The 25,697-nt window shown below is 42.6% G+C and overlaps 1 protein-coding gene across 1 annotated transcript in view; it reads right to left on the bottom strand.

The window, feature by feature from the left end:
• The window catches only part of dag1 (dystroglycan 1), a 60,876-nt gene extending 38,757 nt beyond the window's left edge, over positions 1-22,119 (bottom strand). The window contains exon 1 of the mRNA XM_028575406.1: positions 21,441-22,119. The gene's annotated coding sequence lies outside the window, so the exon portion shown is untranslated. The remainder of the gene's footprint in view (positions 1-21,440) is intronic.
• Between the last annotated feature and the right edge of the window lie 3,578 nt (positions 22,120-25,697).

Raw genomic sequence — 25,697 nt, 5'->3', positions numbered from 1 at the left:
TGTGTGTGTGTGTGTGTGTGTGTGTGTGTGTGTGTGTGTGTGTGTGTGTGTGTGTGTGTGTCCCGGTCCTACTGGGACCACCAGCTAAGAGTTGAGATACAGTGACAGCTGGAGACAGCTGGTCACGTGTGTGTGTGTGTCATAGAGAGGGTCTCTTGTTGCCCGGCTGTCACTTTCTGTCACTCTAGCAACTGTCCCCAGCTGTCTAACACAACAACACACACACACACACACACTTCTAACCTCTCCACACGGCGCTGCAGATTTAGCTAATCTGCACCCTTTAATCCAAGGGTGCGCTTCAATCCGTGAACTTTCCCTCCGAGGTGCCGTCCCGTTTCCTGTGAATGTGCCCGGCTGTCCTCGGTGTGTGTGTGTGTGTCTGTTCAGGGTAAATAACCTTGACTATCTTTAGACTCTGTCAAACACAGCAAGAGGTTAAAAGGAAGTTACGGAGAAGTCAAACTTCGAGGCTAAATAAAGTGGTATCAGTGGATCGGTGCATTTACTCGAGTACTTTACGCTACCGATAGCAGCATTTTCAGAGAGAATCGGGAGGCTTTTCTGACACTGGTATCAGTATCAGAACATTTCTAGTATGAACCAGAGAGGACGGAGATGCATCACTGGGGGAGGGGAGGAGATGGCTATCGCTGCAAAAACACACACAGCACAGTGTACCGTTGGGTTTCTGCAGAATCAGGTCACTGCAGTACGTGCAGACATGGACTACATTATCTGAAGTGTACCTGCACAAGGCTGACCCAGTTCAGTCCCGTTTATCTTCCCGAAGAAGACACGACATGTGTTTGCATCATGGAAGAGATCTCAGCTGCTGACACCAAAATACATCTGCAATCACACTTAGTTTGTATCCGCATCCAAGAGTAGTTCCAGGCTGGATAACAAAAATCTTCCGTAAGGGCTCAGAAGACATCATCGGAACGGCGCCAGTGTGAGCTTTTAGCCGCGGAAAACGGTAGGTTTGTACTAATCATGGTAACGACCATAGTCTTGTATCAGAAATGCCTTTTCTTGTTGCATTCTTGGAGTAAACAACGGTTCTGAGGGTCAGTACTTTGGTGACTACGGGGCGAAAGAATGGGTCGTAATCTGTGTTCACGTTCACTTCTCCCGTTGGAATAATCCCTAATGAAACATGGCAGTGGACAAACACCAGGGACACAGAGACCGGAAGTTACTCTGTGTCTCCGCTTTTACTTTCTGATTCTTTCATCCAAAGCCCGTTTTTACAGAGGTGAATTAATACATGCAAATCCTCAGCAAACACACAAATCAGTGTCTCTGTAAGACAATAGACGAGCCGCTCTGCCGTGTTGTTTTCGGTTTGTTAGTTCACAGGGAGAGGGAAGGCGGCTAAACTCTTTCTTTTGAAGAATGCTAATTCATCCGTAGCATCCTCCTTCTCCGCCTTCGTTGTTATTCCGAGGCACGAGCAGACTCACTGGCGTGGCCAATACATTCATTGTTGGCTCCGTGCTATCAGACGGTACAGGACTGCACTTTAAAAGACTGTCACCCACTTACCCGAGAGAGAGAGAGAGAGAGAGAGAGAGAGAGAGAGAGAGAGAGAGAGAGAGAGAGAGAGAGAGAAGAGGAGGCAGGGAGAAAGTCATTAGGGCAGAGAGAGTAGAGAAGACAGAGCGCTGGAGCTATCGCGCTGTACAGCAGCCGCCTACAGTCCCTCAAGACACATACGTGTGTGTGTGTGTGTGTGTGTGTGCGTGTGTGTGTGTGTGTGTGTGTGTGTGTGTGTGTGTGTGTGTGTGTGTGTGTGTGTTTTGTACGAGTATCTGCAGGTCTGTGTGTCAGTATTCGCTGGTTTACATGAAACTAAACACCGTTGTTATCCTGCAGCCTGCAGGAAGTCTCCGGATGCGGCGCGAGTCCCTCAGCATCTCCGTTTCTGCCTCTGCAGCCGCTGCAGATTAACACCTCCCTTTCTCCTTCTGTCTCTCCTCTGGTTTCACTGTTGTACTCATATTCTCTGTTTATACCCCCCCAACTATAGGCATCTTCCACTTGCGTACCGGCATCAATGTTAAGGGTTTTCATTTGTCCGGTCGGGCAAGTGAAAAACTAAACATTCTACTTGCCCAAAGTCTCACCGGCCCCTATACAAACAGTTTATTGTTTAGCTGGAAAGCGATATGATGTAGTCACACTTCTAGAGACAACATATCAGGAGACATTTCTAAGAAGAACGCACACAGGGGCCCTATCCTGCAACCGACGCAAAGCCCGACCCAAGTGTCTTTGCTAGTTTAAGACCGACCCAGTTGTCAGTTTCCCGTCCAGCGCCTGCGTCGTTTAAATAACATATGCACCTGCCCCCATCTGTGGCCCATGGGCATGCTGGTCTTACAGGGAGGTGTGTTCAGGTGCATTCTGGGAGTATTACTATCTTGAGGCAGCGGGAAGTGATCCTGCCACTGACCAACAAAAACCTGGTCTAAAGTCAATAACGCAGCATTTCATTGTTATTTTAACAGAGCATTAGTAAAATGATCCTAGGCTCGTGTACAGCACACACACACTATGCTTGTTACACACACAGGGACACACACACACACATGCAGAAGATTACAAATAAAAATATTACGTTGCAAATCTTCCATCATAACAGCAATGCTCCAAGGTCCAAACACGCCTGGCTTTTAAAGGGAATGGGAGAGGATCTCTGATTGGTTGATTGCATGTTACGCCCAAAACACACCTCTGATTAACGAAGACACTAAGGACAACCCTTTAGAACCATGCGCCCGGCGCACAGACACTTTTTTTCCGCCGTCAAACTAGCAAAACTAGATTTGGACACGCCCTAAACACACCTGCACCAGGCGCTTCACACCGTGTGCTTACATCGTTAAAACATGGCCCCAAATGTCAGTCAGACGTTTATTTCATGACATGAGATCTTCTGCTTTTTCTGCTTTCGCTATGATGTAGTCGCAGTCGGCGGTACAACGCTGGCAGTAGCTCATTGGTTTGGGAACTGGAGGGTCGCTGGTTCAAGTCCCCAAACGGACCAAAGTACGGAGTGTGGACTGGTAGCTGGAGAGATGCCAGTTCACCTCCTGGTCTTGAGCAAGGCAGCCCCCCCCTCACTCGGACATCTCTACATATGTGCATCAATAGGTTCTGAGCATATGTGTGTGTGTGTGTTTCAGGCCTGTGTGTAGTGATTCTAACAGAGTGTGTAATTTCCCCACTGGGGATCAATAAAAAGTATTAAAAAAAGCATTGGTAGTTACAATATTCTTTGAGATAATCTTACAGATTCCTTGGAAAAGAATCAATATTTGTTAATATGTTAAAATTCACAGTACATACGTGAATCGATATTTTACCACACCTCCAAAAAAGTGTTGCTGAACGTCCTTCGTGTTTCACTTTGCCCTCCGTTTGCAGCTCTGGATCTCGGGGGGGGTGTTGTTTACATTGCTGCCGCTTCAAAGAGCATTTAATACAATTTAATAAAGCAATAATCTTCAAGGGCGTATGGACAGAGACGCAGCCGGAGCACACACCCAAACCCACGCTGCTCACAACAGGCCTCGGATGTCGCTCACGGGGGAGTTCAAGACTCTGTTTCCAAAAGTTTAAAGCTGTTTGTTATTTCTGATAATCATCTGAGGTTTATTATTAGTTAGACAGCTTTAAAAATAACTTCACAGAAGTTTTCACTGGCACCAAAAGGCTGCTGCAGCCCTAACACTTTCACTGGAGGGAAAGTTAAAACTCAAGAATGAAATCCAAATTCAGCGGCAGCTGATGAGGAGATTGGTATCCTCTGGTTCAAAGAAATTATGAGTCATGATTCATTCATTTTATGTATTATTTTGAGGGTAGGTTTTCAAACTCTCGCTCCCTTTTGTATAGGCTAACATCTTGTATGTTTTCCGGCTAATCTTCATGTAACTTAACTTTTTTTCTATTTTATTTTCAGGCTTTTGCCTGTTTATATATTTACGAATGAGCAGTCAAAAGACAATATTCTTATAAGTAAATTTACAACAACATCTAACACCAGAAAACTGCAGGAATATGGTCAATAAAACATCAGAAGTAACCTCGGAGAAAAACGCGCTTCCTTGGTGGGACGGACTAAGACGCAAGTCAAGGAAACGTGGATGCAATTCAAGAGAAAGGGAGATTCACCCAATCTCTCCCTCGTTTCTCTTTCCATCTCCCCCACCTCCCCTCTTACTCTCTCTCCCACTCTCTGTGCATTTCTGCCGTCTCCATGGCATCCCATTACTTCCCGTGTCACACCCAAATTCCTCCTCTGTCGCTGCAGTCCACACACACACACACACACACACACACACACACACACACACACACACACACACACACACACACACACACACACACACACACACACACACACACACACACACACACACACACACACACACACACACAAATCATCAGAGCACATTGGGAGACGACAGCTCTCGTCCCTTTGAATGACTGCCCTCCATAAAAGATAGATTGATGGATGAATGGAGGGGTGCGGGGGGGGATAAATGGTTTGATGGGTGGATGAGTGTGGATGGATGGGTGGGTGGGTGAATAGGGGGATAAATGGCTGGGTGAATGGGTGACTCATGACATCCTGATCCGTTACACAAATCTGCAAATAGGCTCAGAAATGAGCGTTCACGCCCCGGGACACGTTCCCCCGAGGGTTTGCTTCCTGGTGCGTTAACCGTTCTCCGCATAAGTCATTTCACAAGTTATTTTAAAACAGAGTGAACAAAAGTTATAGTTTTTATCTCAGCCTGCATGGAGCACCTGATGCCTGTCTGCTGGAGGGTCTACTGTATACGTTCACAATAAAAGGTTGTTTTACTACTTTGTATCATCACAGAGCACATCTGCTACATTACAACCACGTTTCGGTTCATTTCATCAATTTGGATACAAAAAAAAAAAAAAAAAAAAAAAAAAAAAAAGAAATCGGTAACACTTTACTTAAAAGGTATCTACATAAGAGTGACATGACTGTCAGGACACATGAACCCTAACCAAAACCGAATGACACGTACTAAAAGAAGCGTTATGTCATAAACGTTCGTGACTTGTTTAAAATGTTTATGACACGTTCATGACACTCTTATGTAGATACCTTCAAGTAAATTGTAACCAAAGAATCAATGCAGGGAGACACACCAGTTATTTCAATGCTTTGAGTGCTGAAAAAAATGAGGCTATTTAATATTAAAGCTTACTGATTAATCTTAAAAGAATAGAATGCTAAAATTCACTGGTTCTACGGCTGAAACTAATTGACTATTTTCTGGATGAGTTGTTGGTCTCTAAAATGTTAGAAAAAGGTGAAAAATGTGGATCAGTGTTTCAACAAACTCCCAAGATGACATCTTCAAATGTCTTGTTTTGTCCACACCTCAAAGATATTCAGTTTACTGTCCCAGAGGAGAGAAGAAACTAGAACAATATTCACATTTAACAAATCACACAAGTTTCATGTTTTTTTCATAAAATAATTAATTACTTTACTTAAAAAAAAAAAAAAAAAAATTAAATAAATATTTTTTTTCTCTATCTGTTGCTGGAACGCTTCGCTATTTGCACACAACAAACAAGAACCTGTCGACTCGTCCAAACTTGTAGAATGTGTGTAACCTGAAGCCTTCACTCCGGTTTGTGTCAAACGAGTGTGTACATGTGTGGACACGCACCGTCTGATGTGCATCTATGACCCTGTTGCTGTGTGTGTGTCTGTCAATAGGTAACACACACACACACACGTGAAGTGGACCTAGTGGTGTTTGACTGTGACATTTTACATGTCCGGTCCTCTCAAGTCATTTCCTCGGCCGGCTGTGTTTGTCTCTCACTGACCATTTAAAAGCTACCGGCCAGGTGGAAGGGTCAAGCTGCTTGTCTGAGTCCACACACACACACACACACACACACACACACACACACACACACACACACACACACACACACACAATGTAAGCTCTGCTTCGAGTTGGCCTCTGAAGTGTCATTTCTTCGCCACTCGAGTCTCTTCCACTTCTTTCAGTTACTCTGCAGTTATCAATTTGTAATAACAAGGCATGCAAATTGTCTCAAACTGTCAGAGAAGATTTGACGCGCTCTGTGTTAACGCCGCATGCCAGATAAGCCAAAAACAAGCGCTCAGCATTTTCTTCCAAGCGCACCTCCCTATCATAAAAACATCTTCAATCCACACGCCAGGAAAGTAAAACCAAATATTAGTCACGTATTTGTGAACGCCTGCACTTTTGTCTTGACCTGAATGAAAGAGCCATAACTACTTTAAAAATATACTTTGTTAAAAGACCACACTGACCCCCCCCCCCCCCATTCAGCTCAGCAGACTGGACAAGTCTCCATGGTTACAGCAGCGGTAGGCTTTCCTTGGCTGTTGTTGTGAAGCAGAATTCCTTCATGAATGACCGAGCAACAAGCCTCGGCATGTGGCTCTGTTTCCAGGGATTTCAAAGAACTCAGTCTGCATCATTACATGGCTGCTTGAGAAAGGAAAGTCTGTACTCAGCATGTGTCAACTCAAGAAGTAAAGATCAGACTAGTTGTGAAACACAAGGATTACTATTACGGGTGGCACGATTCTCCAAATCTACGGTTCTATTCTATTTCTTAGGGATAGCAATGCCACAAAAAGGGCCACTGGATGGATGGCAGGAGGGCAGTTTGAGTTTCCTTAAGTTTACGAGGTGCAATTGAATGCACCATTAGTTTACCGAGATGCACATGAACGCACTGCTGAGGCCCGTTGGAGCCCACAGGCTTTACCTACGCTGTTGGTTTCCATAACTTACTCAGGGGGAAATAAAAATGTCACAAAGATAATCCAGAACAACAAACGTTTCCCTCAAAAACTGAGAATGCAGTTTAGTTACATGGGAACGTAATGTACACACACTCTCAATCACACACACACGCACACAGACACACACACACTCTCACCCACACACGTGAATGTTGAACCCAGATTGAGTGTTCACCATTTCCCAGCATGTGGCTGCTGCTGCGTTAGGTAATGAAGTCGAATCCCAGTGAGGTCGCCTCTCTCGCAGCGTGGCACTGAAATTCCTCCATGGTTGACCGGGCAACGGAGAGCGGCGTTTGGCTCTGTGTCCAGAAGGCTAACCAGTCAAAACAAGGCGGCTAATAAAAGTATCCACTGATCAGCAGTTAATGCCCCAGAACTAATGACTGCGGTGCCGCGCGCACACAGACACAGACAGACACACAGACAGACAGACACACAGACAGACAGACAGACAGACAGACAGACAGACACACAGACAGACAGACACACAGACAGACAGACACACAGACACACAGACAGACAGACACACAGACAGACAGACACACAGACACACAGACAGACACACAGACAGACAGACACACAGACACACAGACAGACACACAGACAGACACACAGACAGACACACACACACACCTTAAAGGAGTGAGAAGCGAGGTAATTCTGGGAACTCAGTGGAGGCCGTCTAGCTACAAATTCAAAAAGATGTTTTTTTTAAACTAAAACGGGATTTCTTACAGAGAGGGAGTTATGTAGAGCTGCAACGATTAACGACATAACGTAAAGATCTAATCGTTAAGTAGATTGAACATTTTTCATGCAGAAATGGCAGGATAAGCTGTTTTCAGCCTCTCAAATATGAAGATTTCCTGCTCTTTTCGTATTACACTTGAATGTATGTTTTTGCCAATTGTTCTGGACCTCAGACCTTAAATAAAAATGCTATGCGGCCCTTTGAGTGATGCGTTTGCGAAGCCTTGCTCTCAGTCCAAACTTCCACTCTCAGAGCCTCCTCTGAACGTCCTTCTTCCTGTTGTTATCTCAGGCTAAGAATAGCGGCGGACGCAGGAGCCCCATCCCACACCTTTTAAAGCCTGCGACGTGCTTTCAAAAAGGGTTTTATTTTCAACTTGTGACTAACGGGGTGAAGCATGGAGTTACAGGCGTGGTGAGAGCATGACTCACAGCGACAGAAACGTTTCCAACTGGAGGCAGAGGAACGCCACGGATAACTCATCCCCCGTTTATAGCCCAGGAGGGCTGAGGGAGGACGAGTGGGACGGACAGAGAGAGAGAGAGATACAGATACAGGGAGAGAGAGAGACAGAGAGTTAATGTTCATAGTGTTTTGTCCGATTATTTGGACACATTGTATGTTGATGCTTTGGCAACATTGTTATTAAAACTTTCATGCCAATAAAGAATTGAAATGGGAAAGAGAGAAAGAGAGACAGAGAAGGAGAGAGACAGAGACAGAAAGAGAGAGGGGGAGAGAGAGAGAGAGAGAGAGAGAGAGAGAGAGAGAGAGAGAGAGAGAGAGAGAGAGAGAGAGAGAGAGAGCGAGAGAGAGAGAGAGACTAAAGGATCTAAATCTCATCTCCTGGGGTGATAAAATGGGCTTATTCCACAACATGCACATGTCGGGTTTTTTACCTTCCTACCCTAAAGCTTTCAAAATAGAAAAGTAAAAACTCCTGATCTCTAAGATCTCTGAGAATCCGTCTTCCCACTTGGACCTAAAGTTTGAAAAGCAGGGAGCCCGAGATTAGACTAAGCGTGCGGGGGATACACAAGGCACTCCGTCGCACAGCGACTCTATATCCTGCTCAGGGTGATATTGATTTCGGAGATGGTGAGTAGCTCAGACGCAGACAGAAGAGACACCCACCGAGCGGGTCTGGGGGAATACGTTTCACTCCAATCTGCCTTTTGGACCAACATCTTGTTTGCCGAGATGGAAACGGGATGCAACACAAAGCTGCTGTCGGGGAAAATCAAACAAAGTATTTCGGAGAAGTGAACTCTTTGGGGGGGGAAAGAAAGACAAACAGTCCAGATAGCACAAAGGTTTGTGGGGCGTGAAAAAACATTTACTTGGATTTTTCTTTTCTTTTTTAATGGCTCTCTTAAAAGGGTAATTACCGTTCATGTTTTTGTGTCTAAGTGAGTGATGGGAACAAAAATCTTTGACGATGGTCCAGTATTAAGAAGATCGCTGGAGAAACCAGCTACAATGTAAGTTAACAGGGCAATTGTGCAGCTTCTATTTACGCCACAAAAGTGCTAGTTTTTGCCGCTGACAGACTCAGATTAATATTCTAAGTGTCTGACAACATTATGGAAAGGATTTCTAAGGAGGTCAACCTTTCTGTTAAAGAGTAAGATCCTTTTGTTAAATCATAAAAACATCCGTGAAATTTTAGCCTCGTAAAACACACAAAATAAAACTATGAAAAGCCGTTTTGGGTCGTCTTTCCACTTTTCCAACCTTTACTACTCTAGTTTTGGTTGAAATAAAACACATAGTTTACTGATTTACATGTGAAAATATGTTGGTTCTATACACGCTAAAAGTAGTATTTTTTTTTTGAATGAATTTATACCTAATACGCCTATTCTTTTTCACTTTCTAACTGAATTAATGCTATTTTATTTTTACATGTATTAGTGTGAGCAAACTCCTAAAAAACATGGAAACTCCCTAATGATAACTGGCTCTTTAACTAGAAAAAGATCTCAGACTAGGAGGCAGTTCACTGAGGAGTGATGGTTAAAGTCTGTGATTAGAGAAAAATTATTGTAGTATGTAGCATCCTGATTGGTGGAAAATGCTTGCAGAAAGAAAGCTGTTGTCAGGTAAACATGTCACTGTCAAAGAGGCTGAAGGGAAAAGTGGAAAAGCCAAAAGCCCAGCTTTAATGATGAATGGACTGATAAGCAGGCTATGCACTCGTCATGTATGCCTCATTTGCAATGAAACGATGTTGTTGCAAAATAATACAACCAGCATCATCATCATCATCATCATCACTGAACATAACGATTGCGTCATTCACGTGCATATTAAGTAGCTCCAGATTGTCCACTCCAGCGGAGGGTTTGGTTTGTTCAGCCAGCAGTGAGGTTTACAAGAATTTGTCAAAATTTCCAGATTCCCGGCAACCTAAGATAAACAGTTAGACTACAAACCGACAGCTTTTGTTTTAGCTTGATTGTAAAAATTCGCTATTTGCAGAGTAGAGCTGTGTTTGCGTAAAACAGCGCGGTGGACTGAGCAGATTGAAATATTGCTTTCCACATGTTGATGCCGGTCTACACAGGTGAGTGCATTGATAAGTATTGACTTTCTACTCACCAAGGTTTAATTGTAGCCTATTTACAGAAAAGAGACCAGCGTGAGTTCATCTGCCCCAGCGGCCGTTAGTAACTCTGTATCGTTCCCAGTCAGGGGCTGCGTGTTTTAACCTTTAACACACACACACACACACACACACACACACACACACACACACACACACACACACACACACACACACACACACACACACACACACACACACACACACACACACACACACACACACACACACACACACACCTCGGCTCAGCTGTGTGTGTGTGTGTGTGTTTTAACGCACACACACCTCGGCTCAGCTGTGTGTGTGTGTGTGTGTTTTAACGCACACACATCTCGGCTCAGCTGTGTGTGTGGAGCTCGGTCATCGCTGTAGAGAATCCCGGCATGTGAATAGAGATGTAAATACAGGGGGCTGGGTTTTTACTCTAAATGATAAATAACAGAACACATTTTTTCCTCTTTACATTTAGTGAATTCATGATTATTCTGCGGGCCAGACTAAAAGCTTTGGCAGCGGGCCACCAGTTGACGTTGGCTGCTCTACAGCGACACTAGCGGCTGGCTGACCAAATCGCTCTTCCTGCAATGTGAACGGGGGTAAACATGGGGGATTTGAATGGGACTTATGTATCGATACTCGCGGCATAAAAATCGATACTTTCTTGGGGAATAAAATATCGATTTATATCGCAGAATCGATAAAATTGCTCAGCCTTACTGTTCTGTAGGGTTACATTACAGCCCGGTTCACGGCTGCCGGTTACAGCGTTCACCCTCAACACTGGACCAGTTTCAAAGATTGTTCCCATCAGTCACTTACACACACAAACAGAGGAAAAAATAGGGTCCAGATTGAAAAAAACGGTAGTTATCCTTCAATGAAAAATGTGCGTTTCTAACATTGTCAAACTGGAAAATTTCTAATTTATTTGCAAACTGTGTACTTAGGAGTTATAAGTAACAAGAATGAGTCTTTACCGTCTCCTTAAATGACATGCAGTTCTTTAAAAGTCTACACAGGGCTTCTCTGGGTTTTTTCAGGTCAGAAGTTACTCAGCACATTAAAGATTATGTAAGCTTCAAGTGGGGGAAAAAAGCAGAGCAGACAAAAAATGAAACCCAAAGCAGAGGTCCAGGGTTTCCTTCCAAAACCACAAAAACAGACCCACAGACTTTGTTTTTCTCCTCCAACACACACAGCAGGCCGAATCCAAAGTGTGTGTGTGTGTGTGTGTTACATCTCGTGTTCATACCCATTAAGCTGATCATCATCTTGAAAAAGATGGTTGCAGAGACAGCTCGGATTCCTTCTGTACAGCGTCAGTTACCATCCACTAAAAGTTCTGTTGTTGCTGCTGACAGACTCAGATTATTATTTTAAGAGTCTGACAACATTATGGGATGGATCCCTACAGAGATAGACCTTTTAGTTAAAGAGTAAAATCTTTTTAGTTTAACATCAAACAGCCCCAAAATCACCATCACCAAACTACACCAGACTCCATGTAAATAATCAGGACTTTTAGCGTGTATAGAGCCAGCATATCTCCACCAGACTCCATGTAAATAATCAGGACTTTTAGCGTGTATAGAGCCAGCATATCTCCACCAGACTCCATGTAAATAATCAGGACTTTTAGCGTGTATAGAGCCAGCATATCTCCACCAGACTCCATGTAAATAATCAGGACTTTTAGCGTGTATAGAGCCAGCATATCTCCACCAGACTCCATGTAAATAATCAGGACTTTTAGCGTGTATAGAGCCAGCATATCTCCACCAGACTCCATGTAAATAATCAGGACTTTTAGCGTGTATAGAGCCAGCATATCTCCACCAGACTCCATGTAAATAATCAGGACTTTTAGCGTGTATAGAGCCAGCATAAGTCCACATGTAAATGGGTGAATTAAGGGTTTATTTCAACCAAACCAGAGTGGTGATTGTTGGAACAGTGGAAAGATGAACCAAGACAGCTTTTGGTAGTTTTATTTAGTTTCTGTCCACTTTAAATTAAGTCGGTTATTTTTACGATGATAAAAGTACTGATTATTTACATGGAGTCTGTGTAGTTTGGTGATGGGGATTTCGGGGCTGTTTGATGTTAAACTAAAAGGATCTTACTCTTTAACTAAAAGGTCTCTCTCTGTAGGGATCTTTCAAAGAAAGATTGTTGTTCCCATCTGACCATTAGACACCAATGCATGGGAAAATAGGGTCCAGGTTGAAAAAGAAAACCCACGAAGTAATCCTTTAAGCATAGAAGAATACATTTTTCCTTTAGACTGAGGCTCCTTTCAGAGGCGAGCTCTGCTGGTGTTGACCCTTTTATACATTAACACACACACTAACACACACACACACACACACACACACACACACACACACACACACACACACACACACACACACACACACACACACACACCTTGCTTAACCCCTTTAGGCACAGAGATCTCTTGTGTAAAAACAACTGGACAACTTTTCATTGCAAAAGGAAAATTTCTCACCTCTTTGTGTTGTTACAGTCAAACACACAAACAGATGAGGGTGTGTGTGTGTGTGTGTGTGTGTGTCCTCATCAGTAAAAAGACAAGATGAGGTTATTTACTGCAACTGCCTGGGACACTAATCTGTTTTTTATTCCTTCTATTTTATCCGGGGGAAAGTCGAGTGAACATCTTTGCCCTTTTTCCAGCCAAGACCAAGCTTCATATGCACACACTTTTACATTTGAGTGAGGAGAACACACACACACACACCCACCATGTGGTGAACACACGTAGGACACACACCTAAGTGAACAAATTCACAGCACGGCGTCGAAAACAAACACACACACGCCGGCGCATATCATCAGCATCAGTGGAGGCGGTTCCTGCTGCTCCGAGGGAAACAAACACGCTTCTCTGTGTAGAGGATTAAAGACAGCTTGTCTACAAAACACACAGGTCCTAACACACACACACACACACACACACACACACACACACACACACACACACACACACACACACACACACACACACACACACACACACACACACACACACACACACACACACACACACACACACACACACACACACACACACACACACACACACACACACACACACACACACACAAGCTGCCGACCAGGATCTTTTGAGTCCTGCAAAACATTCAGTCGATTGATAGAATAATAGTTGGCGAAACTTTGTTCTAAGTGTCTGACAACATTATGGGATGGATCCCTACAGAGATAGACCTTTTAGTTAAAGAGTAAGATCCTTTTAGTTTAACATCAAACAGCCCCGAAATCACCATCACCAAACTCCACCAGACTCCATGTAAATAATCAGGACTTTTAGCGTGTATAGAGCCAGCATATATCTCCACCAGACTCCATGTAAATAATCAGGACTTTTAGCGTCTATAGAGCCAGCATATCTCCACCAGACTCCATGTAAATAATCAGGACTTTTAGTGTGTATAGAGCCAGCATATCTCCACATGTAAATGGGTGAATTAAGCGATTATTTCAACCAAACCAGAGTGGTGATTGTTGGACCAGTGGAAAGATGAACCAAGACGGCTTTTGGTAGTTTTATTTAGTTTCTGTCCACTTTGAATGAAGTGTGTTTTACGATGATAAAAGTCCTGATTATTTACATGGAGTCTGGTGGGTTTGGCGATGGGGATTTTTTTTTTCAAACAAAAAAGGATCCCAACTATTTTGATAATGGATTAAGTGTTTAAGTAAGATGTCCTGCTCTTTTATATATTTGACTGACTGACTGACTGACTGACTGACTGACTGACTGACTGACTGACTGACTGACTGACTATCTTTGGGTTTAGGACTGACAAAACAAGACATTTAAAAGACATTAACTTGGACTTTGAGAAACTAGGATGGAAATTTTTCACCATTTTCTGCTATTTTATAGACCAGGCAATTAATCGATGGAATTGACCGTTAGTTGCAGCCCTAATATATTTGTCCCTTGGGGGTTCGCAGGAAAATAGGTGGGCCTGCAGGCCTCCTCTGTTGGCTTTAGGCAGAGAGTAATGACACCCATGGGACCACTCAAAAGCCTCCAAATTGCCCATTACTGAGCAGTCGAGTCCTCTAATTTATTTAGGGCCCTGTGAGGATAGAGCCGCCAAGAATTTCCGAACAATAAAATGACATTTAAACAGAAATAGCTGGATGTTTTTTAGGGGGAAGGATTTTTTAAGATGGCTTTTTCCCCACAACGATTTGGCACTTTTTTCCATTAGCACCAGTATATTCACCACTAGACCTATTTATTTGCACTAGTATGGTTTTACACTTATTTTTGGAATTCATGGACTAATGGTTAAGATCAGAGGAATGAAGGTAATGGATAATCACAGACCTGTCAACGTTTAGTCAAGATAATGCTATAATAAAACACCCAAAATTCTATGAAAATAGAGATCTGATCCTTAATTTCCTTTGTGAAGAGCGTCTTATGGAACCATCCATGTTATGTTTGGGCAATTTGGTTGAAAGAAACCCAAATTTGTGATATTGAAACTTTGAAAACGGGTCAAATTTGACCCGAGGACAACATGAGGGTTAAAAAGAAGGGTAACCGGCTCTTATTATTATTATTATTTTGACTGATTTGATTCACAATATTGGAGGGAATGATCATTTTTGGGGTGACAGTGGATAGACAGGAAGGGGGGAGGGAGGGGAGAGAGAGAGAGAGAGAGAGAGAGAGAGAGAGAGAGAGAGAGAGAGAGAGAGGATGACACACAGCATAGGGCCGCAGGTCGGATTCTAACCTGGGCCGCGGGAAAGGACTCTACATCGGGCGCACGCTTTACTGGGTGAGCTAGAGGTCGCCCCACAAAAGATTTTTGTCTGTAGGGTAGGATTTGTAGGCCGGGACATCTCAGCAGCACCACACTACTTCATTCAGATTTGACTACATATTTTGCGCCCCCCTCCAATTTGTATTATTGCACTAGTCCATATTGCGATTTGGATAAAATTGCAATTAAAATTGCAATTAATTGTGCCGAAATCCTTTCATTTGTTTTAAATTCAACAAGCAGTTTGTTGTATTTTATCTGAATACTGAAAGCAGCAGATAACTGAGAACATTTTCACATCTGTTTATTTATATTGTTATCGCGATATTCAACAACGTTATCGCACATTTTCCTCGCACCGTGCAGCAGTCCTAGGAAGTAGAATCAGGTGTACATCTCATGTCCCTTATGCGATAGCTCCTCGACTCCTCGGCTGAACTGGAAGTTGTTCTGTCTAGGGGTGTAACGGTGTGAAAAGGGGTCTGTTCGGTGTGGTCCGTGCCGTTGTCAGTCAGAGGAGCCGTCGGCCTTCATTTTGGCCGACCCGACTTGCTGGGTCGGAGGGCGGACAGTCGGACTCAATGGCCAGTCTGATTGGTGGAGCGCTAACCCGGAAATAACGAGCGGGATGAGTGACGGATGCCTCTCAAAATCTGAGGAAAATCTTTTAACGTGACCTTTGTCGATCTGAGATGAAGACAGATTCAGCAACTGCACGGCCTATTTCTCTCTTCAAATGTTTTCAGAAACACGTTTCAGTGAACTATTTTTGTAAAATACGAGATCGTATTTTGAAAGAAGCCGCCATTACTATCGGCTGCAGAAGGCAGACCCACGTGATGCGTTGTCATTTCCGGTTTTCAATTTTTGTATTACGTCTCGCACACGCGCAGAACGTACGCTCAAGGCGGCGTCGCTTCGGTGTGTTCTGAGGAACTTTTTGGACCATCTCGGGGAGACTGATCAGTCCGACTGGCTTTACTGCCGCGGTCGGCCATCAGGTTGGTGTGTCAGGGGCTTAAAATGCGAGGAAGGGAGGCAAGTGAAGGAGACGAGGAGGCGATTTAACCCTTGTATTGCCCTCGGGTGAAATTTGACCCGTTTTCAAAGTTTTTTAATACAGAAATATGGGTTTCCTTTGAACCAAAGTGCCCCAAAATAACATGAATGGTTCTAAAAGTTCTTCAGGTAAAATCAATGATTACCTTCATACAGTGGTGGGGAGTAACGGAATACATGTAACGGCTTTACGTATTCAGAATACAAATTATGAGTAACTGTATTCTGTTACAGTTACAATTTAAATAGTTGGTATTTAGAATACAGTTACATTGCTAAAATCAATGGATTACATGACGATACTTCTCTGTTTCATGAGTTTATTCACTCTGAATAAATTAAGGCAACTTAATGCATTTTCCAGAAGCCCTGATATAAACTAGAAAAAAATAGCTATTTGCGTGATCAGTCACAATGGAGTCGGAACAGGCACGACAGAGCCAGGGCAGCAATACGTTTCTATCTTGGAAATTCAAACAGCATTTCACATTAAAGAACAAACAGGGAGAATGAAATACAGCTAACTGTGCCGTGCAGCCTCTGCTTGCCAGCAACCAGCCTCCTTTCAGCTCCAAATTACTCCACCTCCAACCTGAAGAAGCATCTTAAAGTAAGTTATTTTTTTAATTAGCCAAGGGTAGTCGTCTGCTGTAGTTTTACTGGTCACCTTGCTATTTTAACATCGACGTGCGACTTTACATTCTCCCTATCGTGATATCGTGCTGATTTACTAGCTCCAGAGCCGTTTAAAGACTGACAGCCCCGTTTGACATGCTAACTAACGTTAGCTAAAATTAGCTCGTGGTAGCTTAGACCGCGGTTAGATTTTTGTAGTATGCAGTTCGGGACTACCAATAGCTAGTTGGAATAAAAAGAACACACCATTATAGGCCTGTTTAGTAAGCTGGATGTGATAGCCGCATTCCTACACTTATAAAACGCAATTCAATGTGGAAGTAATCCTGAAGTAATCCAAGTATTCAGAATACGTTACTCAGATTGAGTAACGTAACGGAATACGTTACAAATTACATTTGTGGGCATGTATTCTGTAACAAAATACGTTTTGGAAGTATCCTTCCCAACACTGCCTTCATAACATTTTTGGGACATTTTGTAGCGTTTAAAATAAAATGTTTTAATGGTTTCAATACAATATCCTGGCTAAACTTTGACATATATACTAGTCTGTGATCCACTTAACATCTTCTGATCTTAACTATTAGTCAAAAATCATTTCTAATTTCTGCTTTTTTAACTAAAAAGAAAATTGGGTATAATTTCATATAAATGAGGTTTGTTGACCATAAATTCCAAGAATAAGTGACTGTATGGTACTCGTGGTGACTGGGTGGTGTTAGTGTTGCAAAAAGGTCTCAAAAGCATCTGGTAACAAACGGCACAAACGTCAAAAAACAGTATTAATTTTCATGCCATTTTTCTGTTGAAGTGCAGTTTTCTTTACTGATGTTTATTTCAACTAACAACTAAAAAATCTCAGAGCGGTATGTCGCAGCCTTTCCTGATGGGTTCATTGTGCCAGTTGATATGGATATAAAAAATATATTGTGCAGCCCTAAACTCAATATAGGACACGGACACATTAACACGTCATCAAATATAAAAAGACATGTCATTCATATCTCTGGAGACAGCATTAAGGACCTATAGTCAGCCACCGCTTTCCCTCCAATAACTCAGGGACTCAGCTTCTTTCTGAGACTTCATCCTCTCGTTTTCTCTCTCCCTCTCTCCATCTCTCTTTTTGTCTCATCCCTCGGTCACAGGAGACATACCCAGACCGCGGCAGGCTGTCAAACGTCTCCATGGCAAAGCAGACGTGAGAGGAATCACGACGAGGTGGGCGAGAGAAACACCCTCCAGCGCTCGCACGCGTAATTCACCTCTAAAAGGGAGGTTAGCGTTGCCGGGGCAGTTTCTGCTCTGCAGCAGAGAACCGCAGCACTGCTTCTCCTCCTACAGAACGCTCCGGGTGCTCATTACCGGGCTCTAATGCTCATAATTAGGGTTTGATTTTGTGTCCATGTCACCTGAAACGTTTCCCCCCCCACGCCTGATACACTCTGAAATTGGCTGGCACTTGTCAACATGAGTACCCTTCTATTTTTTAACCGTAACACAAGATATTCCTATGAGTAGAAATATATTTCAGGGTTTTCCCTGTTTGTAGCTGAAAGACTTCTGAGATCTAGTGATGGACACACTTTAATGATACGTCATCAAAGATATTCAGTTTCCTGTCCCAGGGGAGAGAAGAAACTAGAACATATTCAACATTTAACAAGCATTATTACATCTCACTACTACTCAAAATCATAGACGTAGATTTCAGGGGAATGCAGGATATTTGTCCAATATTTACAAGAGATTTCTCCGCCTCACAAAATATGAAGAACCGAATCACTAAAAGAGGTAAACATAACAGTTCAGAGGCCTCAAAAGAAGAACTGTGTCTGCTTTAGGGTTAAAGAAGACAACAGGAAGAGAAAAGTGGAGATAGATGTAGAATGTTGTTGTGATGTTACACTTTAGAGCTTCTGGCTTTAACACGGTCTCATTCTCTAACAGATTAGTTGTTGAGATGTACACGGCTCCTAAAAAAATAACATCCCCGAAACACGTGCAATGTTTTGAACATGCAGAAAGAACAAGAAGTATTTCCTTTACATGAATAAAAGACACTTAAATAAAAGAACATTGCACCAAAAGTTGTTACATAAAATGCATTGCAGAATGCAGGAAATTAAGTAACACTCAAAATTTTGAAGGGACGACCCCCACACACACACACACACACACACACACACACACACACACACACACCACCCCCAGGATATAATGTGTTTCTCCCCCCCCTCCCAATGATGAATAAAAACCTATGCCTTTGCTCAAAATCGTTAGTAGTAGCTTCATCTTTGCAGCTCTAGTACACATTACAGACAGGAACGTCTGCTGGATTTCAAGTAGGGCTGGGCGATATATCGATATTAAAAATATATCGATATATTTTTAAATGAGATATGGAATTAGACCATATCGCATATATCGATATAGTTCAAATGTGATCCTTGCTCCCATAGATATATACACAGATGTCGCCTTGAGGTTCTAAACATACGTCAAAACCGCCGCCATCTTGGAACAGGGGTCCGAAGCATTCAGATCAACGCTAAAGATGCCGGACTTTTGTACTGCTTAATTATGTTCGATAGAGGAAATGAAAAGAACAAACCGCAATGAATAACATTTAACAGGTGACAATGTGTTTTATGATTATGTATGCCGCCCGACCAGCAACCTGAGCTCGCGGCAGCAGGGAGGCTGAGAGCTCCGTGGCGGCCGCAGCGTCTCTTCCCGGGAAAAACACAGCTTTGCCTCGCTGCTGCGGGTCCCCGCTGATCCAGATCGGACCAGCCAAAGACAGAGTGGTGATCGGTAGGATCTTACACGTAGTCCAGGACGACCTGTATGTCGATATCGGGCGGAAAGTTCCACTAAGTTTGCCGGCGGCAGGCGGACGGAGAGAAGCTACAGCGGGGCAGCAGAGACCGTCTGCGGCTCCAGGATCTGGAGCTCAGTGCCCGTTAAAATGACATGTAACGCATAAATACATACAGAAATAAATAGTGGAGGAATGAGCCTGGACATTTCAGTCTGTTTTAAACTTCACCTTGAAGCAGAAACTCTTAGTTCAGAAGGGTGAAGTTTCCGTTTGAACTCAGATCTGTGAACCGATCATAATAAATATTCTTTGTATTAACACATTAATTAGTTTCTTTTGTTTTGTAGTCGATAGTTCATCTTTTAGTTTACTTAAGTGGAAGCAGTATCAAGTGGAAGAATGGGACTATAAACCTAGGCTTACAGGCATGAGGCATTACATTTTGAACAAAGTAGATTATATTAATATCAAAAGCTTAATTGACCTTTGGAACGAATCACAAATATGGAGCTTTGATTTCAAAAAAGGTACTCCTGTTATACAGTATTTAGGTTTACATTTTATTGTTATTTAAACAGCTGAGCATTTAATCATGAACCAGGTGAAGAAACCGGTTTATTTATTTGATTTTGCAACTGTCTCTATGAAACTACTTGTGACATGTCATATTTGATTTTGGCTTTGACTGAACATTTGCTCTCACTTTGCGGAAAAAAATATCGGGATATATATCGTATATCGATATTCAGCCAAAATATATCGGGATATGACTTTTGGTCCATATCGCCCAGCCCTAATTTCAAGTCTTGGATGCCGACAATAACCCCAGAGGCAACACACACACACACACACACACACACACACACACACACACACACACACACACACACGGGGTGACAACCCCCCAGTAATCAGAACTGGCCAATGCAACCCACCCCAAACACCTATTATAAGTTCCTTTACATATATAAAGACATTTGGAGCATAAATTCTTGCAGAAAAATTCACCAGAATGCAGATAATGATCTAAATTTTCAGTTTCTGCTCTAAAGGTGGAGATCTCAACTCCCCCAATGTTGAACCCAAAGTTACGCCCTTGAGACCAAGTGTATGAAAATACAGTGAGTCCAAATTATAATGAGGCCCCTTTAGGCTACTTCTCTCCCAGCCCTCTCGAGACGGGCCCCTGCACGGCTGGCTTTAAAATGCACCTGTTCCGGGTTTGAAGCCAGAGGAATGAGCCTTGGTTGGGCTGGGTCAGGCAGCTTCAGCTGTCCAAAACGGTAAAAAAGGAAACGAGGGAAGGAAGCGAGGGACGGAGGAAGGAAGGGAGCAGGGCGGAGAGGGAGAGGGAGAGAGAGAGAGAGAGAGAGAGAGAGAGAGAGAGAGAGAGAGAGAGGTATAGTTCTATGGGATAAGTAGCCCAAGCGAGCCAGCTAATAACAAAAATATCCCGACCGTTGCTGCCTCAAATCACCGCGCGGACACTCCAAAACATGCCAAAACCCTGCGGAGGGAACCCGGATGTGTCAGCCTATCAAACGCAATGCATTTCACGCTGTTCTGCTGCGTGTGTTCTCAATAATATTCAACAGAAAGAAGAAGAAAAAAACCATAGAGGCTAGAAGAGAGTTGGGTTCTTAGCCACTTGAATGACTGTGTTGCTGGACACTTTCTCTGTCCAGCAACAGAGCCGCAGCGGAGGGACAACGTTATTTCAGGCTGCCATAGCCATACAATCCGACAAAAAAAAGGTTCCTCAGAAGAAGGTTTAATGCTGCATACTCGGCGAACTGATTCACACAGAAGCAACTGACACAATATACAATGTAGATACGTGATTTGAAAAAGAAACTGACCGTCAAATCTCCTCCAGGCGTAGGCTAGGCTATATCCCTCCCCGTTATCCACGCTAAATCCTCTCCTCTGCACTCCTTTCTCCCGCCGCTGCTTCTTCTTCTTCGGTTCTCCCGAAAGGGAGGCTGGCTGGCTGGCTGGCGCCGGAGCTCGGTTCTCCTGCTTTCCCCCTTTTTCACACACAGTCCAGCGGACACATATAAGGCTGGCTCCTCGGTGTCAAATCTCTGCCGCTAACCCCTTCCTCCTCCCCGGCTGGCGACGGCCAGTCTCTAAAGTTAGAGCCGCTGCGGAAGCTGGAAAAAAGCCGATTCACAATTTAAAAATGAAATACTTGCAATGGCTGGTTTTGTGGCGTGAAGTTAAATCCTCCAGTAATGGAAAATTTTTTTTTTTAAAATCCCGAAGTGGATCTGGGAAAATAAATGATGTGTAGGCTACAAAAAGAATGTAGCGGAAGATTATTCTGAGTGGTAAGAATTTATAAAAAAAAAAAAATAGAACAAGAAAAAAGGGAAATCACATTATTTTCTGTAGCGGTGAAGCGTTATTAACCCGGGCTGGAGAAATTTCTGCTGCCGGACATTGAGCCTCCACGTCTGGGCTGAAACACGTCCCGCACTCCCGGGGTCCTCTGCACAAATGTCCGCTACCGAGCCTGAAGGATGAATACCCACCCGGAGGAGGGAGAGAGAGAGAGAGAGAGAGAGAGAGAGAGAGAGAGAGGGCAGTGGCTTGCATTCTCTGAATTTACTCCACCCCCAAAACCCAAACTGCCTCCACCCTCTCCCCCTTTTCCAATCCTTCTACCTCTTTTCCCTTCATTCATTATTTGCTCTGTCGTCTCTACGGAAGATGATTAGGGCCAGGCTAGGACACATGGGATTTTAGGGGTAGGCTACCAAATATACTGTATTAAGCACAAGTGTTACATAGGTTTGGTTCTACAAAAGACCAAAGATACACACAACAACAATAAACACAAGAACAGCCTACTCATTCAGTGTTAACATACATTTTATTTATCACTGCACATGAATGACCGCCCACAGTGGTGTAGTCTAATGTATTGTAGTGGGTGTATACGGGCCAAAATGGGACTTATGAACCAATTTAGGCCAGGACACATGGGATTTTTAGGGGTACCAAATATATTAAGCACAAGTGTTACATACAGTAGGTTTGGTTCTACAAAAGACCAAAGATACACAATAAACACAAGAATACTCATTCAGTGTTAAAATTTTATTCATCACTGCACATGGATATCCCCTCTTTGGGGATAAAGGTGGGCTCAAAAATGTATGAAAATATTTGCCAAAGTTAGGGGGGCCAGGGGTGATCAAGGCTTAATGCTTGTGTTGTCTTGTCTTGACTTTTGTCACTTTTCCTGGCCTGTTTGAAAAATTGTCACTTTTTACGACGTGTTTGTAGATTTTTTCCACCGCTGTATTGACGTTTTTGTCGATGTTTTTGGCTGCGTTTCTGAAGCTTTTTACGAAATTTTTGTCACTTTTCCACGTTCTATTTTCAGATGCTATGAAATTGAATAAAACACCGAAATTAATTAAAAGTAGTGAACTGATCATTTATTTTACTTGTGAAGAATGTTGTATGGAAGCATCCACGTTATTTTCTTTGACACTTTGGTTGAAAGAAACCCAAATTTGTGATGTAGAAAGTTTTTGAAAATGGGTCAGATTTGACCGGAGGACAACAGGAAGGTTAATATTAACATGGCACGCAATTTTTCCTTCAGACTTTTCTTAAAGATAGAGACAGAATGTTACACCCAGGCTTGTACACTTTCAGCCTTGGTTTATTTTTAGGTGTTTTTGTTCTCGTCCTTTAGAATTTGAAACCATTCTGTTATGATCATTCCCTCTGTCTCTTTCTCAACTCCTCTCTTTCTGCAGCATCTTCAGCCTCATTGTGTCTCTAAAAGCATGCACCCTAATCATGAGCAAATAAATCAATATGTCTCCTAAACACCTCCACCGATGGAGTTATGATGATGACATTGATCCAGCCTGTGAATGATGATCATCATGCAGCTTTTTATCCGATAATATCTGGGCATTGCAGTGAAGAGGTGTGGGCTATCCTCTCCTTTCATGGCAAGAGAACTCAGAAATGTCTTTTGGTGCAACAACTAAACAAGCTCAAGTTAGATTGATTCGCACCGCTGCATGCCATCATCGTGAATACCGTAATATTTGGGATTTTACCCTTGTGTTGTCTTCCTGTCGACCATGCAACTTTGTTTTTTCTGGGTTGAAATTTAGACATTTTGAAATTCCAATTTTTTTCTCACACTTTTCGGCGTTTTTTTAATGATGTTTTTATCAATGTAAAAAAATAATTCCTTTGGATTTTTTTTCCTCACTTTTGTTAAATTCTTTTGTCACTTTTGGCAATGTTTTGATGTTTTTTTTGTTTTTTTCACTTTTTCCAATTTTTTTGGTCACTTTTTTAAGCTTATAAAAAAGTTTTGGTAAACAGGTCAGATTTGACCCGAGGACAACAGGAAGGTAAACAAACATAAAAAATGAAAATTAACCCTTTTTAGATGCGTTTCTGGCAATTTGTTTTTCAAGATTTTGCGCTTTTTTTCACCACAAACATCAACTTATTACCTCTAGTTTTACACTTTTTTTTGGAATTAATTTTCAATAAACCTCATTTATATGAAATTATGCCTCATTTTTTAGTTCACAAAATCTGAAATTATGAATTTATTACAAATAGTTACAATTTAGTGGATGATTACAGACTGTCACAGTTTAGTCAGGGTACTGTTTAGAAATCAAGAGATTTCGTAGTTTTTTCAAATGCTATAAAAATTGAATAAAACACCCACAATTCAAAGAAAGTAGTGAACTGATCCCAAATTTGACCCACGATGAGCGTAGTATGGAACCATCCGTGTTATTTTTGGGGCAATTTGGTTGAAAGAGACCCAAATTTCTGATGCGGAAATTTTGAAAACGGATCAAATTTCACCCGAGGACAACAGAAGTAACCAAAATAAAAGTGATTGAGCTCATATTTTTTCTCTAATCGAGTTGCTTTTTGTGTTAGAGAAAGAAAACAAGCCCTCCAATGTGTGTCTCTGTGAAGTAGAAGCTGGATTTATCTGAGCGTGTCTTTGCTCATATTGACTTTATGGACACTGCGGCAGCACCTGGAGTGGTTTTAGATGTGCTCGTGCATTTTAGCGCTACGCGAAAATGAGGCTTGATTGGATATAAAAGCTCAACTAAGTGTTCTATGAATTCATAAAATCATTCTCCGTCTGCGGTAAAAGCCTTGTGTTCTTTGTCTCGTAATGGCTTTCTGTATGAGACAGGGATCACGTTGACCCCGAAACACTGAAGTGCAGCGCTGAAAGAAGTATTCAGATCCTTTACTGCAGTAAAAGTACTAATACCACACTGTAAAAATACTCTGTTACAAGTAAAAGTCGTGCAGTAAAAATGTTACTTCAGTAAAAATCTGAGTATCATCAAGTTTTTGTTCCTTTATAAGGTTTTTGTCGCCTTTTTCAAGTTTTTTATGATCAATTTCTTTCGATGTTTTGGTCGCTTTTTTAAATACATGCATAAATGCCCCGGTTACACCAAAGTACAATTTTTCTCCTCATTTCTCCTGTATTTAAGTACCTCAACATTTGGTACTTAAATACAGTACTTGACAACCTAATTCTGGTGGCACTAAAAACACATTTTGATTGTGTACGTTTTGCCAAGAATGGTGAGCCCCAGCCCTGCTGGAAGAAGCAGAGCTTTGACTGGACCGTCACGGGTCCAAATCTCAGCTGAGAAAAAAAAACAGATGTAGCATCACTGATGTCACCCATTGGAAAGAGACTTCAGATACAGTATTAGGGGACCATTACGGTCTATATAAAAGAGACTTCAGATACAGTATTAGGGGACCACTAAGGTCTATATAAAAGAGACTTCAGATACAGTATTAGGGGACCACTAAGGTCTATATAAAAGAGACTTCAGATACAGTATTAGGGGACCCGCAAGTGGTTTCAGGGAAGTGGCTGCATGTGTCCAACAATGCACAGAACACAACACCGGTACAAGCCTACAGCTGTCCACGGACATGGTGAACTGAGACTGCGTTTCCTGCTTGTCGGTCAACAGTTAATGATCGGTTCATATTTAATTTCATTGTGCTTTCTTTTGGAAGGCTGGCTGCCAAAAATCGCCATGATGTCCCCTAGTAGCACCCTAATCAGTGCTACC

Source organism: Perca flavescens, chromosome 4 (assembly GCF_004354835.1).
Source record: "Perca flavescens isolate YP-PL-M2 chromosome 4, PFLA_1.0, whole genome shotgun sequence".
In the NCBI taxonomy this organism is placed as follows: Eukaryota; Metazoa; Chordata; class Actinopteri; order Perciformes; family Percidae; genus Perca; species Perca flavescens.
This window is presented reverse-complemented; position numbering and strand designations above follow the sequence as displayed.